At 34.7% G+C, this 16582-nt stretch overlaps 1 pseudogene; it reads left to right on the top strand.

Moving 5' to 3' along the window:
- The first annotated feature begins 6854 nt into the window (after nucleotides 1-6854).
- Nucleotides 6855-9969, top strand: LOC143548706 (mechanosensitive ion channel protein 6-like; annotated as a pseudogene).
- Nucleotides 9970-16582: the final 6613 nt, after the last annotated feature.

Below are 16582 nucleotides of genomic sequence, written 5' to 3' on the forward strand. Positions count from 1 at the left end.
TGGCTGCAGTAAGTAGATTGAAAGGTTATTTCGCCCCTTCTCCCCGAATATTGGTGATATGTTATCATACAAAGCTCAACATTTCATTCCTTTATGTTATGCAAAATGCCAAGTTAAAGTTTTATAAATGAGAAAAAGAATTATATTTTCATAAAAGACTTGAAAGTTTTATAATAAAGAATTATATTTTATAAATTAAAGTTTTATAAAATAAGTACTAAATTTTTGTTCAAGGAAAGGCTTGATTAATATATTTTTCTGTTTTTTTTTTTAAATAACTAATTAGGAAAATACAATAGTTATAAAAATACTTTATTATTTAATATGATGTCAAATGGTACGTATGATATTATATAACATTATAACCCGTATAAGTGTACAACTGTGCCATCGACAATTACTTACCCCAATAACATAGGAAATGCTAACCATGTCCATATGTTATACAAATTGCGTGGCATGCCAATGGTTTCAGTATAAAGTGTAAGTGGTATGACACTTTAGACCAACACATTCGAAACAAGTAACAACAACTTGTTATAATGCTTTGTGTACATGACACGTGTCTTGATATTGGGGTACGTACCATATGTAGAGGTGCACATTAGTCTTTGTAAGGGCTTAATTTTGTATGAGATTCAATGGGTGTCGGGCAGTTTGTACCTCCATGTTGTGTCTTTGGTTTACTTGTTTGCTTCAGCTTGTCAACAACAGTTCCTTACTTCCTTTAGTCTAGCATGTTATACTTTAGTCGCTAGTGCATATTAATATATTGTGACAAAACGTTCTCCTTATAACATGTAGTTGGTTTTTTTTTTCTTTTTTGTTTTTTAACAAGAGGTGTCAGTGTCATAATCTTTATTTATTGTGTGACATTTCTTCTTGTTGCAACCATTGTTTTCCAAAAGTTTTTGGAAACTTACAATTTTTGGGTTCGAGCGTTTGTTTTAGTGGTTGGAGTTGAAGCAGCGAGCGTCGATGTTTCTTTCCTATAAAATTTTAGGATTTCATTTTGTAACCCCCTATTTAGCTATATACAAATGTATATGCAAGTATTCGTGACACATGTATGTGTGAGATAATGCATGACCTGTTATGATTTTTGAAAGTTAAGGCACCAAAACTGTCAAACACTGCAAAGGTCTAAGCCCATGGACTAAATAAAACTATTAAAATTAAGAAATCAACTATAGGGGTCGTATCTCTAACTGGAAGCCACTTTCAATTATACTATCTTGTCAATAACTATGTTCATTTTTTCTTGTCTGTTGACAAGACAATTGGTTGAGTAATGCCTTTTTTGCGCATGACATGCTTGCAAAAATTTTCGAGGGAACAATAAAGAAAAAAGAATGTGGGTAATATAGTGTCAAAAGATAGAGAGAAGATTGGCACTAGAAGATGGACGCATGTAGTCATGTTAGTTTGTCAAGTCGACCATCTTTAAAGTGTTTTAACTTATGGACATTGTGTAGACTTTTAGTTTTTCATTTCATTTGGATTCGTATGTTGTACTACATAGTGACATTTAATAGGAGCCCTCATGAATTACAATTCTCTCATGACAATTTTTTTGGAACAAATTTCATTAACAAACCAACAGCCGCACCCCTCAACCTGAGAAGCTAGCAGGGGCCGGAGTACAAACGGAAACCAAGTTACAACTATAAACCTTTTCATCTAAACCAATCTATATTCAGACATTTTGATAAAAAAAAAGCAGCTTAGAATCCTAACATTATCAAATAAACTTGTAATTTGAAACATATTATGAAAAGTCTGTTCAAAAAAAGTTTGTGACAAATGATAAAATTTAGAGGGAAAGAGGAAAATAGATAAGAAAGCGTGGCTACTATTAAATGATATATATTTATTTTTAATCTGATTGACCCGACGTTATCGGCATGAAGGGAGGAAGAAAAACTAATTACATTATTATTGTATTATAAAATAAATAATATTGGGATGTTTTAAAAATGATTATAAAAAAAACATTAGAAGAATCGTTTATCTAATCATCACTCGTTCAATTACAGAGGTCGTCGGAGGGAGAGGCGGGAGGGTGAAATCAGGAGGGCAGTCGGGCAGAGGCTGGAGGCGAGCATGATGTGCGATCGGCTGATGGGTCTGGATGGTTTATTTTTAAGATTAGGTCATAAAACCCTAACTACTAAAAACAATGGTTTGTTATAGTTAAAAATTTAATTAAAAAAATGGTTTAACAAGACTCAAATTCAAAGCCTTAGGCTTGCAAGTAGAAGGTTTAAGGGATAAGGGATTTACCACTACAATAAACTCTTTGCTATGGGTTCACTCATATAATTCTTATGGATTCACCCGGAAATTTTATATATAGTTTCTACGTAAAATGTTAAGATCAACGGGTTCACGTGAGTCTGTTAGGCTCTTAGTAGGTCACCTTTGGAGAAACAGTGGGAGGGGTCGATAGCAGCGACGATGGTAGAGACTTGAGTATAATTAATATCATTCTCAAATATCACTAACGTTTATTAGGATGCATTAACTATGAATGAGAGAAAAAATGTATATATATGGTTTCCAAATTAGCGACATCTTAAAAAGGTCACTTGCACAGACAAAACACATATGTGAGTTCTTTGTTGACAAAATAAATAATATTGGTTGGTATGAGTGGTAGATGCGACGAATAGTTATCAGTGGAGCCACTTCTTTTTTCGTTTTGTACATGATGTGGGGAAACCCCCTTCATGGGCGATGAGTCCCAAGGGATGTTTGTGATACCTCAAGCGAATCCCATATCGTTGTATTATGTCCATAGGGGAGATATTTCTCTTAATGAATCTATCACCTTAAATATCATCAATGTGTTTTTTTGTGTATCGGATGTGAATGAGAGGAGATGCATTAGCTGTGAATAAGAGAAAAACTATATGATTTCCAATGACTCGTGACCTCCTAGAAAGTTTTTTCACTCGCACAATTAAAAACAATTATGTGAGTTCTTTGATGACATAATGGATAATATTGGTTGGTATGAATGTCGACACTAATGTTGTCAGAGTCGCTGCTTTTCCCGTTACGTACACAATGGTGAGTAAAACCACGTTCTTGGTAGACGATGAGTCCCAAGATATTTTGGTGACACCTTAAGCAAATCTCTAATTAATATATTTTGTCCATATATCACTAATGCATTTTTGGTGTATTGAATGTGAATGGGAGAAGAATTTCACTGTAAAACATACTTAAGTACAACAATCTAACGATGGGTGACCTTCTCAATAAATGTCACTCATACAACAAAAAACAAACCCTTAAGCTACTTGCGAAGAGTATATACAACATTTGTTGATAAGAAATTAAAACAGTGTCAAAATATTAGTTGAGAATTTATAATAACTTTATATGGAATAGAAATGTTTAGGGGCATTTGTATATCGCTAAATATTAAAAGGTTTTTTTATCTATTCGGATCGGATCATAAATAAAAAAATCTCGATAATATAATAATAAATCTATCAGTAAGTTTCAATTTTCAAATAAACACACATAATAACATTAAAATAGTTAAGTATATAAGAAAATAACTAACTAAAAATCAAATAATATAATAATTATGGGTCAAATTATTCTACAAAGGGTAACAAAAATGAGAAGTGTGAGAAGCCATAAATAATTGACATGTGTCAAGTGATGACAAAAAGAAAAAGGGTATAAAAGTAATTGTACACATTTTCTCTCTCCACATGCAAGGCACATGTTAATACCCCCAACATTTTAGAACGTTTATAACTTTTTCGTATGGTATTTTTTTAAAAAAATATCATCATAATAACAAACATTTTTTATCTTTAATATGAGTATGATTTTTGTTATATAAAATTTAAAATAAAAATCACGACATTGTGTATTTCCGTACACCATTGTGTCTTTTTTCGTCAATGTGTCTTTTCGTACACCATTGTGTTTTTTTTCGTCATTGTGTCTTTTCGCTTATCATTGTGTGTTTTTTCGTCATTGTGTCTTTTTTCGCACACCATTGTGTCTTTCGCACACCATTGTGTATTTTCGCATATCATTGTGTCTTTTCGTTTATCATAGTGTCTTTTTTCGTCATGGTGTCTTTTCGCACACCATTATGTCTTTTCGCTTATCATTGTGTCTTTTTTTGTCATTATGTCTTTTCGCACACCGTTGTGTCTTTTTCGTCATTGTGTCTTTTCGCTTATCATTGTGTCTTTTTTCGCACACCATTGTGTCTTTTTTCGTCATTGTGTCTTTTTTCGTCATTGTGTATTTTCGCACACCATTGTGTCTTTTCGCTTATCATTGTGTCTTTTTTCGTCATTGTGTCTTTTTTCATCATTGTCTCTTTTCACACACCATTGTGTCTTTTTATCTAATACATAAAACACAATGCTTAATGCATGTTACACAATAACTTAAAACGTAAAACACAATGGTGAATACGTATAACACAATGACCTAAAACGTAAGACAGAATGGTGAATACGTATAACACAATGACCTAAAACGTAAGACACAATGGTGAATACGTATAACACAATGACTTGAAACGTAAAACACAATGGAAACAACATATTACACAATGAACAGCAAAAAAACACAACTAAAAAAACTCATTAATTTTATTTTTATTTTTATTTTACAATATATTACTCTTATTAAAGATAAAAAAACGCTTATTATTATGGTGAATTTTTTTTTAAAAAATAATGTCGTATGAAAAAGTTATGGACATTTTAAAATGATGGGGGAATTGACATGTGCCTTGCATGTGAGAGAGAAAATCAACAAATGTGAGTTATTATCTTAATGCCCTGTTCATCAATTTTTATTTATTAAATTAATCTCAACATTCAAATCTAAGATCAATGGACTGGATTCCTTCTCATCCTTCTCATTTTTGTTGTCCTTTGTATTTTAACTTTACCCTAAGGCTATGCGTAGTGGGCGCCGATTTGGGCGACATTGGGCGCGAACACCGCCCCCCCCCCCCCCGGCGATATGTGGGCGATTTGGGGCGGGGGCGAGGTGTTTTCATCGCCTGGAAGAAGAAAATAATAATATTATTATATTATATGTTGTGTGTTTATATATATGTTATGTATATGTATATATGTTGTGTGTGTGTGTATATATGTATATGTATATATGTTGTGTGTGATATATATAAATATGTATATGTATATATGTTGTGTGTGTGTGTATATATGTATATGCAAAATGAATCCTAGAAACAACTCGAACCAACCGAACCACCCATTCTCTCATTTCGATCAACACCATGGTTCGCAAAACCAACCGAACGTGAACTTACAATGGAACCCGATGAACCTAAACCAACCGAGCTATCCGTTTCAATTTCCCGACCCGAACTTGAACATGTACGCCAACCGATAGTTAGGCGAATTTTTTTTGTATTTCTTTTTAATTTTAATGCATTTTTATTTAATTATTTGAAGAAATTGGTTTTTATTTGATCAGTTTAATTATAAAAAGAAAATAATAAAAAAATATACTGTGGACCCAACTTGTAGCCCCTACACCATTACACCCCAAAAACAAATTCGCCCATTTTGCTGACTGGGCGCCACGTGTCACAATTCGTCCTCATTTGTAGCCCCTCCACTACACATAGCCTAATAACTAATCCATCTAACAATCAAACGATAAAATAATTTTTTGAGATTTTTTTAGAAGTAACAATTGAAGAATTCATGATAAATTGTGACTTTTAAACTGCGGCTAATTTCATTGATTAGTTGTTTGTACTTTCAAGTGTGATTGAATTACCAAATCTAGTTGTTTAAAATGGGCTTGGAATGGTTTTGAATTATCCAAATTCGTTATATATACGCTATTATTACAAAAATCATTAGATTTTCCCGCACAACATCTTAATTGAATAGGTCCGTAATCGAGTATAAGAGTTTGTTGTTTCTTAAAATTAGTGAACAAGCACATTTTCTTACAACAATTTTGTCAAAAAAAACTTACCTAAACTTGTATTTGTAAATATTTAACCCACTAAACCACAAGGTCATGAATAAACGACCACATTTTACATAAAAGTGAAGTAGAAGGGATGCGGATCCAAAGTTAAGAACTTATGACAACATTAGTTTTCACTATAAATTCAAGATAAAATATAAACATATTACGATCGTAATATAATCTTTGTTTTTATCATTTAGTTTGCATATAATTAGTCTTTGCCCCAACCGTGTTGATGTCACACTCATGCTTTTCGATTCACTTTATAATATTTTTTTTCATATTTAATCCTATACTAAGATCTCTCTTTTCCTATTAAAGGAAATGAAACATTTTCGTTGTCTTGTAGTATTGACTTTTTCCACGTAGGCGTAACATAATAACAAACGGGTCTTCACTTACAAAAATCTAATGTTCATTCAATAGTCAATACTAGTGTTAATTCTTATTGAACTTCATTTTCCTTTCTTGTGACAATATTATTTCATAAATCTTCTTTTGAAACTTTGATAATAATAACTTAACAGAATTAAATTGTTGTAACCACAAGAGACATGCATGGCTTAATTAACCGTTGGTCTATAATAAACAAATCAAAACCAAAACTTTTGGTTTCCCATATCTTTCAAATATCATTCTATATCTAAAAAACATAATAACCAAATCCTTCCGATGTAACACCAACACCATTTTCAGAATGGCTGAATCCAGAGCAAAATACCGATTACATGATCGTGTATTTCTCGTTGCTCTGGATTTCCCGTTCTAATCCACAATTCACAATTAACAAACGTTTGATTCCGTGATGGATAACCCTAAACCATCAAACAAATCATTAGAATCAAATGACTCAGATGACGTCATCGTCAAAATTGACGGTACGTCATGCAGAAAAGAAACCCTAATAATAATAATATTAGGTTTCAGATTCGAAAAAATCGTTTGATAACGATGAATCAGCTGACACCAAGTACTCCAAAGAGTCATCATCATCGGACGAGGGTCCCGATGATGATGACCACCAGCGCACGCGCAATTTCAGCTATGTTGACCGTGCGGGCGCTGGTGAGACTTTGAAAATTGCATCTATTATGAGAAGAACAAGTTTAGCAAGAACCAAAACTCAACAATCAAGATTATCAGATCCACCGGAGGCCGGTAACGTTCCTAAATCCAACTCCCATGAGAATTGAAAACAACGACGAAGATGAATCATTGTTTGATGATGATAATCCTGGTGATTTGAAGGATAATAAGATTGATTGCATGACTATTATCCAATGGATCAGCTTTGTGTTGATCATGACATCATTTATTTGTACAATTAGGTTTCCAAAATGGGAAAGAAGATCATTCATGGGGCTTTTCATGTGGCAATGGGAGCTTTTGATCCTTGTTTTAATATGTGGACGGTTGGTATCCGGTTGGTGTGTTCGGGTTGTCGTGTTCTTTATAGAACGAAACTTCTTGCTACGTAAACGACTTCTTTATTTCGTGTATGGGGTTCGTGTTCCGGTCCAGAATTGTATCTGGTTATGTTGGGTTTTGATTGCGTGGAACGCGATATTTAATGAGACGGTTGAGGCCCAAGGTATCCCTTTGCTTGAGGTTATAAACAAGTTTATGGTGTGCATGCTTGTGACCACCTCATTATGGTTGATCAAGACTTTGGTTGTTAAGGTTATCGCTTCTTCGTTTCATGTGAGCAAGTTTTTTGATCGGATTCAGGACGCGTTGTTTAACCAGTATGTGATCGAGACGTTGTCTGGGCCTCCGTTGATGGAGATTCATAATAATAATGTGCGAGAGAAGAGTATGTCGCGGGTGTCTGAAATTGGGGCGTATTCGTTTAAAGGAAAGGGTGGTGGGAGTGTGTGATTAGGATGGAAAGATCAAGCGATAACGATCGATCATTTGCATAGGTTGAATCATGAGAATGTTTCGGCTTGGAATATGAAGAGGTTGATGAAGATTGTCCGTCATGGATCATTGACAACGTTGGATGAACGGTTACAAGGTTCGTACTATGATGAACCTGGTACTGAAATCCGAAGCGAACTCGAGGCTAAACATGCTGCTAGGAGCATTTTCACGAATGTTACAAGACGCCGATCCAGGTAATTAAGTAAACCTAGTAAAATGGTTGGGTTAGACCACAATGAGATATTGGCAAATTCTGTTTTGGTTAAAACAGACAGTTTAAAAATACTATCAATTTTGTTCGGGTCAAAACAGTGTCCAACCAAAATGGACTTGAATTGAAATTACTAATTTTGTAGAAGTATCAAAATGGTCCAAATGTGTATGATGGTGATGACTCATTTGGACCCATTGTAAAATGAAAATCAATGAACTGATATACAAATGTGTTTTACCCAAATCAACTAGGTGCAATTTTGTATTTTGTTTTTTAGGTTCATTTATTTGGAAGGTTTGATGAGGTTCTTGAGAGAAGATGAAGCCATAAAGACCATGTCTTTATTAGTAGCATCCCCTGAGGATGAAAAAGTTGGGAAGACAGCCTTGAAGAATTGGGTGGTAAGTTTTGAGTTTTAGACATGAAAAAACACCATAACAAATAAATAAATAATATAAGATCGATGATTGTAACAATAAAAAATAGTATATAAGTATTTAATAGAATAACATGTATTTAAGTAAATTTGTATACGTTTTTATACCATATCCAAGGTATACAAATAAATCATACCAATTTGGAATGATATCCTGTCATTACTTAAGGCAGGTTAGTGTTTTTCGAGAGCGAAAATCACTTGCATTGACACTAAATGATACGAAAACCGCAGTCGACAAACTACACAGGATGGTGAATGTGTTGGTCGCATTTGTCATTTTGATCATTTGCCTTGTAATCCTAAACATCATGACTACACAAGTTATAGTCCTTATAAGCTCTCAATTTGTTGTGGTGGCGTTTATATTCGGAAATACTTGCAAAACCATATTCGAGTCCATCATATTCTTGTTTGTGATGCATCCTTTCGATGTTGGGGATCGTTGTGAGATTGGTGGAGTTCAGGTATCAATACACATTTCTTGTTTTTAAAAAGAAGAAAATTAGAACTCACATACCTTATTAAAGATATTTTACCTTTTTTCTTATAAAAAGAAATGAAGCTAGTAAGTAGTAACCGTAAGATTCATCGGTAACTTCTATCGTAGTCCAGATATGACAGATACAATTAATTTCTTGATTCATGTCGCCACCCCAGCAGAAAAGATCTCACTCATTAAGCAACGTATATTCAGGTATGAGTTCAAGTTCATGTTCCACTTAAATTTTTATTTTTTTATTCCTAGTGGTGTTCACTTTAATTTAGGCGTGACAAAATTAATTGAGTTAATAGATGCGGGTAACAAGTGAAGAAACTTTTTAGTATGCGCGAACACTTTTTTTTATTCATTTAGTGTGAATTATATAAGTAACTAATATATTATATATGCCTATATAAACTGCTTTAAAGTTACAATATAGTTAGTTTTAATAGTCAATCATTTTTTTGGCTAACTGTTGAAAGTTTTATCATATTATTTTATCAAGATAAAATATATCTAAAATCGACTAGGGTTTAGATAGTAGGTGAAAATATTTATCTAAAATCTCTCTTATATTTTGATGTATTAGTTAAAGTATTTATGTTATAAATGTTATATATGTAGCTTCGTTGAGAGCAACAAGGAGTATTGGTACCCTAGTCCAGACATACTAACGTTGGACATGTATGATTTAAACACGCAAAAGTTATCGGTTTGGGTGCAACATAAAATTAACCATCAACATATATTAGAAAGATTAACAAGGAGAGGCAAAATTGTTGAGGAGATGATGCAATCTTTAAAGATCTAGATCTCGAATATAGAACTTATCCACTTGATATCAACATTCGAAGAATGCCTATGCATATCAATCCTACGCGTATTCCATCCACATGGGGAGCTCCTAACTAAGCCAGAAAATGTGAACCATCAAGTACATGATCGTGCACACTCGATTCATGAACTCGTGGATGTGAATCAACAGTTATAGTCCGATAAATGGACACGGTCACCACCAGAAGGGATGAGATTCTTACGCTGATATGCAAATGATCATATCTAGGGTGAGGTTTAAGGCAAGATAGAATAGTTGTACATTTTAGAAAAGTTTAAGGAAAAATTCAACCAATGTAGTAGTTATATGATGTATGGGGCAAACAAAAATCTTTTTGAGATAATATAAATATAGATTAATTTCTTATAAAAAAAACAAATATACTTTGTCATTTTATACACAAAGATTATTCCACTTATTTTAGTATATTAAAGTTTTCAAACTTAGAATAAATGTGGTACCGGTTTTACAGCTTTACTCAAATGCATGGCTCAAGACCAATTGATCAAATATATGGTAGACAAGCTTCAAGCTTACTTTTCTTTAATCAAATATCATAAAACTAAACTGAGTTCACTTACAAAAGACGACTTAAACTAAGGTTTAGAAACAAGATAAGAATAACACTAACTGAATAAACACTCAAACAAAAAAGATAATAATAAAATAAAAATTTGAATCCAAATATTTGTATTGTATTCTTCATGTTATTGATCCTTTTAGACCATCCTCTATGATCACCTTCGGGAGAGGATTTTGGGCGCCGATGGGCACTAAACGCCGCTAAGGAGCGCCATCGACAGGGACACGATGATGGGGTCATCAAGGGGACGATGGGCACGGATGGGTGAATTGAGGTGTGCCCCCCCCTCTCAACGTATATATTACCATTGTGTTATATATATTAAAAATAATATAACTATTTTCTATATAATTTAAACCATACTTCAATTTTTACTCAAACAACTCTCAAAATTCACTCAAACAACTCTCAAATTTCTACAACCATGGATCCTTTTTCAAACCCAAACCAAACCCTAACACAAGCTCGAGCTCAAACCCGAACCCGAACCCGTGAGATCCAACTCAAAGGTGGTGGGCTAGTATGTTTGCAAACAACAATGACCCTAACAACCCTTTCTACTCTAACCAACATTTACCTCGTAATGCCTCCAACCATGCAACAATTTACCAACGACATGTTCTTTCGACAACAATGTCGTTTATGCCTTCGCAAGTAACCGAAACCCAAGCACCCCAAACCCAAATACCCGAAACCCAAGTAGACGAACCGCAAGTTCGTCGCAAACGAAGTCATAAAAAGAAGTTTGATGACGGTCAAACAACTACCAAAAAGGTCGAAAGAAAAAAGTGGGAAGCGGATGAGGAATTGGCGTTGGCGCGTGCGTGGATCGACTCATCCGAAGACTCATTCATAGTAAATTATAAAATTATCTACATATATTTTATTTTTTACCTTTTTGTTGACTAATATTAAGCTTTTATATGTATCGGGGTGACGGCATACAAGGCCCTGACTTTTGGGAATAAATACATACTAAGCTCTTTGCTATAATGGGCCGAGGTTGCTACCGCGGGGAGGATCCCGTCTCCAACAAATGGAAGGCAACACACGCAAAAATGCACAACTTCTCCGACATTCACAACCGCGTTACAAGCAATAAAAGAAGCGGCACGTGCGATTTCAACATGATTGAGACTTGCTTAAAACAATATAGGGCCATTTATAACTCATATTTCAATATGTTGGAAATCTGGAGGCAATGCACGAGCTCATCAAAGTGGCATCCGGTCCGACATCTTCACCGCGATCGTCCAAACGATCAAAGACAACGTCTACTTCGGCCGATCAATCGCCGTCTCAAGCTAGGTCGGATGCTTGTTGTCAATTTTAACTTAAACAAGCTTGATCCCGATCTTGTTTTTAATGAATCGGATGAGTTACCACGTCTGGTAGGAAGAGATAAAGCTAAGGCGGCGGCTAGTTGTGGAGGATCTTCGTCTGGAACGACATCCTCGGTGAGTTTTGATGTGAGCTCGCGTTTTGACAACTTTGAGCTTAGACTAAACGAGATTGCCGATGCTAAAAAACACTAAAAAGATGAACTCACGAGAATGCATGAATAAAGAAAAGTGATGCATGTTGAATAAAAGGCGATGCTTAAAGAAAGAAAAAAAATTCACTTGGAGCGGCAACCCGAAAAAGATTTCGAGCTCCTTGCAAAGGATCTATCGCATCTAGATCCGGTCACGCGGACGTTTTTGAAGAAAAACAAAGCAAAGATAATGGTCAAATATACAAACGAGGACGACGACAACGAATATTAGTTATGTGTTAGTTATGTTTTTTATTTTTATTTGTAATTTTTTTAGGTTTTATTGATATGTTTTTATATTAATGTAATTTGTATTTATATTATTATGTTGTTTTTTTTTGTTTTATAAAAAAAATTTAAGGGGCTTCGATGCCCCTCACCATAGAGGAGCATTATAGGTTAGGGTTTCGATACCCCCCGTACTCACGTGATGCTAACGTGACACTGTAGATGGGCATCGATGCCCCTCATCATAAAAACCCATCTTAGTATTGGCATTGATGCCAATGCATCTAATGATCCACTTTCCCTGGTACTAAAAGGGATAACTAGCTTATTTAGTACAACATATATCTAATCAAATTCACACCTAAGCACTTAATTGACTTGTCAAACATTTTATATGAAAGTGGAACAATGACCTAGTATTTTCCCGTTTTAACAACATGATGATCACTCCAAATTCAAACTAGTATGAGTATCCATAGCCATTGACTTTCTGGTCTAATGGCATGGCATGACGATTTAGACTAGGGATTTTATAGTATCAGGTTTGAAAAATGACCTAACAGGGATTTTTTATATTGGTGGATTTTCTCTTCAATGGTATTATTGGATGAGCAGAGAGCCTTAAAATTAGTATGAAAAATTGGCATCATATTTAAGTATTAAGTAGGCTCACTTGGATATTGATGATAGTTTCAAACGTTGTTCAAAACAATTACTAAGTATCCACAACAATGCTAGTTGCCTAGATGCAGTAATAAATACGCTACAACGTTATTATCACATGTCTCAGTTTTTAAACTTAGACTAAGACCATTCGTACTGGAAGCCACGTTATGGCGTTTTGGGTAGAAACCGTTGGGGGCACAACGCCCCCCGACATTATGGCATAGCGTTTTTGTTTGGCGTTTCCTACAAAACGCGATGATGGCACAAAGTTTGAGGATTCTTTGACCGTTGCATATGGTCGTTAGATAAAAAAAATTACTTTTTTCAACACAATTCTCCTATAAAAACGCAATAAAATTTCATTTTTTATACACAATTCATCCACTCATTCTCCACAACAATCTCAAAATATATATTTTCAATCACCAACCAATATGTTTCCGTTCAACAACCAAATGCTCGGTTTCGTTTAATACGCCCGACAAGGCAACGCAAACAATCCCGACCCAAATAATCCACAACCGAACCCATCTACACAGACCCCTCAAACCCCGTATCCGTTCGACCCACAAATGGTTGCGTACATACAATATCTAGGTTCCGGAGTCCCTAACCCAAATATGGCGCTCGGTTTCCAAAACCCAACCATGAATATGATGGCCGGTTCCTTGTTCCCAACCCGATGGACAAGATGGTGCCGGAGACACAAATCAACCCGGAGCCACAACCCGTCCCAGAGACTCCCGACGGTTCAAGCCAATGTGGAGGCGGACGTGGGAGAAAACACACAAAGAATCCCCCCCCCCCCGAACCTCGCACTAAAAAGATAACTATACCGTGGAAACCCAATGAGTGTGAACTAATTGATCGGGGGTGGTGCGTGATATCGGAAGATCCCAAGTGTTGTAAGTTTTTAAAAAATATATGTTTTTTAAAAATTTCTTATATATTTTTATTTTTTTAGCGAACTATCAAGATATGGGCGTATTTTGGAACAAAATTAAATAATTGTTCCATGAACTTGGCAGGGACTCGTGTTGGGAAAAAGATTTTGTAATGTCGAAATAGACCGATATAAACGCCAAATGCATGGCTTATCATTTGGTTCACTCTCTGATGGTTTGAACGTGGGGTAGCGTTGAATCTGACGCATATATCATGGATAGGGCGTTGGTAGAGTTTCAACAGAAGTCGGGGAACTTCAATTACATGAAATGTTGGAAAACCCAAATGAGGTTTCACCCGAAGTGGGCCCCTGTTGGGCCCGCCAACACCGAAAGTTTAGGCCTAACAAAAGGTCTAAAATATCGTCTTTGGTTGATCCAGAAACGCTGGGGTCCGATGCTCGAAACTTCAACTTAAGCGATAATGAAGACGGGAATCCCTATGCGGATGTTGCCGAGATCCCTCAACCGCCGGGTAGAAGAAGCAAGGGTATAGGGAAAGGGGTCGCGTCGTCATCAATGGGTTCGAATGTCGAAATGGAAAGTCATTTCAAATAAATGAACATTCAACTCAAAGGTATATAAGAACTTGGAGCTCAACGTCTTCAAGTAAATTTGGACGCCGTCGAAGTTCTTAAAAGGAAGGAATTGGACAATGACATCGAGGTTTTAACAAACTAGTTATCCGAAATGACCCGAGAGTCCAATCTCTAAAAACAATTCGGCAAAATAAAATTTTTGAAAAATACAACATTTAGTCTTATTATTATTGTATTTTTTTAAAAATATAATGTAGTTTTTTATTTTAATGTAATTTTTATTTTTAAATTTAGTGTATTTTTTTTATTTTAATGGAGTTTTTTTAATTTAATATTTAATTATTAAATAAATTATTATTTAAAAAAACAAAAAAAATAAAATAAAAGTGACTGGACGCCACATGACACAAAATGTCCGGGGATGGAGAGTTATGACTACACCCTCTTTTTTCAAAAAACCAAAACTCTGACTACGTGCCACATGACGCATAATGCCCAGAGCTGGAACATTATGACTACACATGGTCTAAACATCACGTTTGCACACATAATTATTCTAACACTTTTACAAAAATGATATAAAAACTTCAACAAGTTGTAATTTAGATAACATGAGTAGATTAGTTGTAAATGAATTGAATCAAACCGAACGAAGTCTTCTTCATGTTCATTTGTTTAACTTTAAACTTGTTTATGAACTGTTCATGAATGCTAAACGAACGAAAAATCTTGTTTGTGTTTGTTCAACAAAGAATTGAACTTGTTCACCAACATGTACTTTTTAAGAGAAAAAAGTAAAAAAAAAACATTCTAAATCCTAAACAGTAGATGTCACACCCCGACCAAAGGCGGAACATGCTGGGGCGTAACGTATTGACTGGACAGTAGCTCAAAAGACACTAATTAAAGCGACAATAATTATTTAATTTCATTAACATTAAAACAAGTACACAAATTCAATATACAGAATAAGTACATCATACCTTTTGGGTTTAGAATAAATATCCTATGGTAAAACTAACATCTTCAATCTTGATCAATGTAAATTACTTGTACCTGTATCATGTATAAAAATGTCAACACGAATGTTGGTGAGAATACATAAGTTTTAGTTTTGTGTATATATATATATATATATAGAGAGAGAGAGAGAGAGAGAGAGAGAAATCACAATTCATATGTAAATGATGGGTATTACGATTCATATGAAAATGTAAATACTAAATAGATGCGGACCCATTCTTATTTATACAAAATTAAAGTACTTGGGTAAGTGTATGATCATACTAGATGAGGATGAGATAACAACCACCAAACATAAAATAAACAATTAAACACATAGAGTATTATCAAAGAGCATGCAATAATCACACATAAACATATATTGAATTGTGTTTCGAATGAATGCGGTCAAAACATAAGTAATTTAAATACGGTATACATGCTACCCCAAAAATGTGTAAAAGATAAAAAGGGGTATGTAAACTCACATTGGAGGTAAGGGAGATGCTAACGAGGAGACAGTTAAAGCAAACAAGTTAGTAAATTCCACGGAGAGTCTCAACGATAAGTCCTGAATCGAGTTCGTATTGATGGGGTGACACCTAGGGTTTTACAGCTGAACACGAGATTAAAATCAAAGTTGCACTGCTTCCGAGTTACGATTGGGTTAGGGGTTGTATCAGGAATGTAGTAAGGAATGTGTGAGACGAGTTAATCGAATTATAGGTGCGTATATATAGCATTACGAGGTCTAGGTCAACCGCCGTTTATAACTGATTGGTTTGATTGTTAATTACGTGATTATGGTATGATTTAGACGCGTTTTGACCAATTAACGACTTGCCAATAACAATTCCATGATTCCTGGCGTGGATTTCGGGTCAAGAAAGCAAGGGGGGGTGTTGCTCGACGGGAAGAAGGAAAGAAAAAAAGAAAAAAATAGAAAACTTTTAAATAAATTGTATGTTGGTCCCTGGTCTATAGATGTGGATTCAAAAGTGGTATTAAGTTAGTTGGGGGGGGGGGTATTATTGCATATAGTTCATAGTTATTATCAGTAAATAAATAAACGAAGTATATATACTTAAACAAATGAGGGAATTTATTTAATAACGAACGTTCGGATAATAATTGAGGCAGAAGAAAAATAAACAGGTCGGGTTTTCAGGTTTTAAATTTGACGAATGTTACAGT

Source organism: Bidens hawaiensis, unplaced genomic scaffold (genome assembly GCF_021521415.1).
Source record: "Bidens hawaiensis isolate Kalapana, Puna unplaced genomic scaffold, B.hawaiensis_p1.1 tig00015228_1, whole genome shotgun sequence".
NCBI classification, from domain to species: Eukaryota; Viridiplantae; Streptophyta; class Magnoliopsida; order Asterales; family Asteraceae; genus Bidens; species Bidens hawaiensis.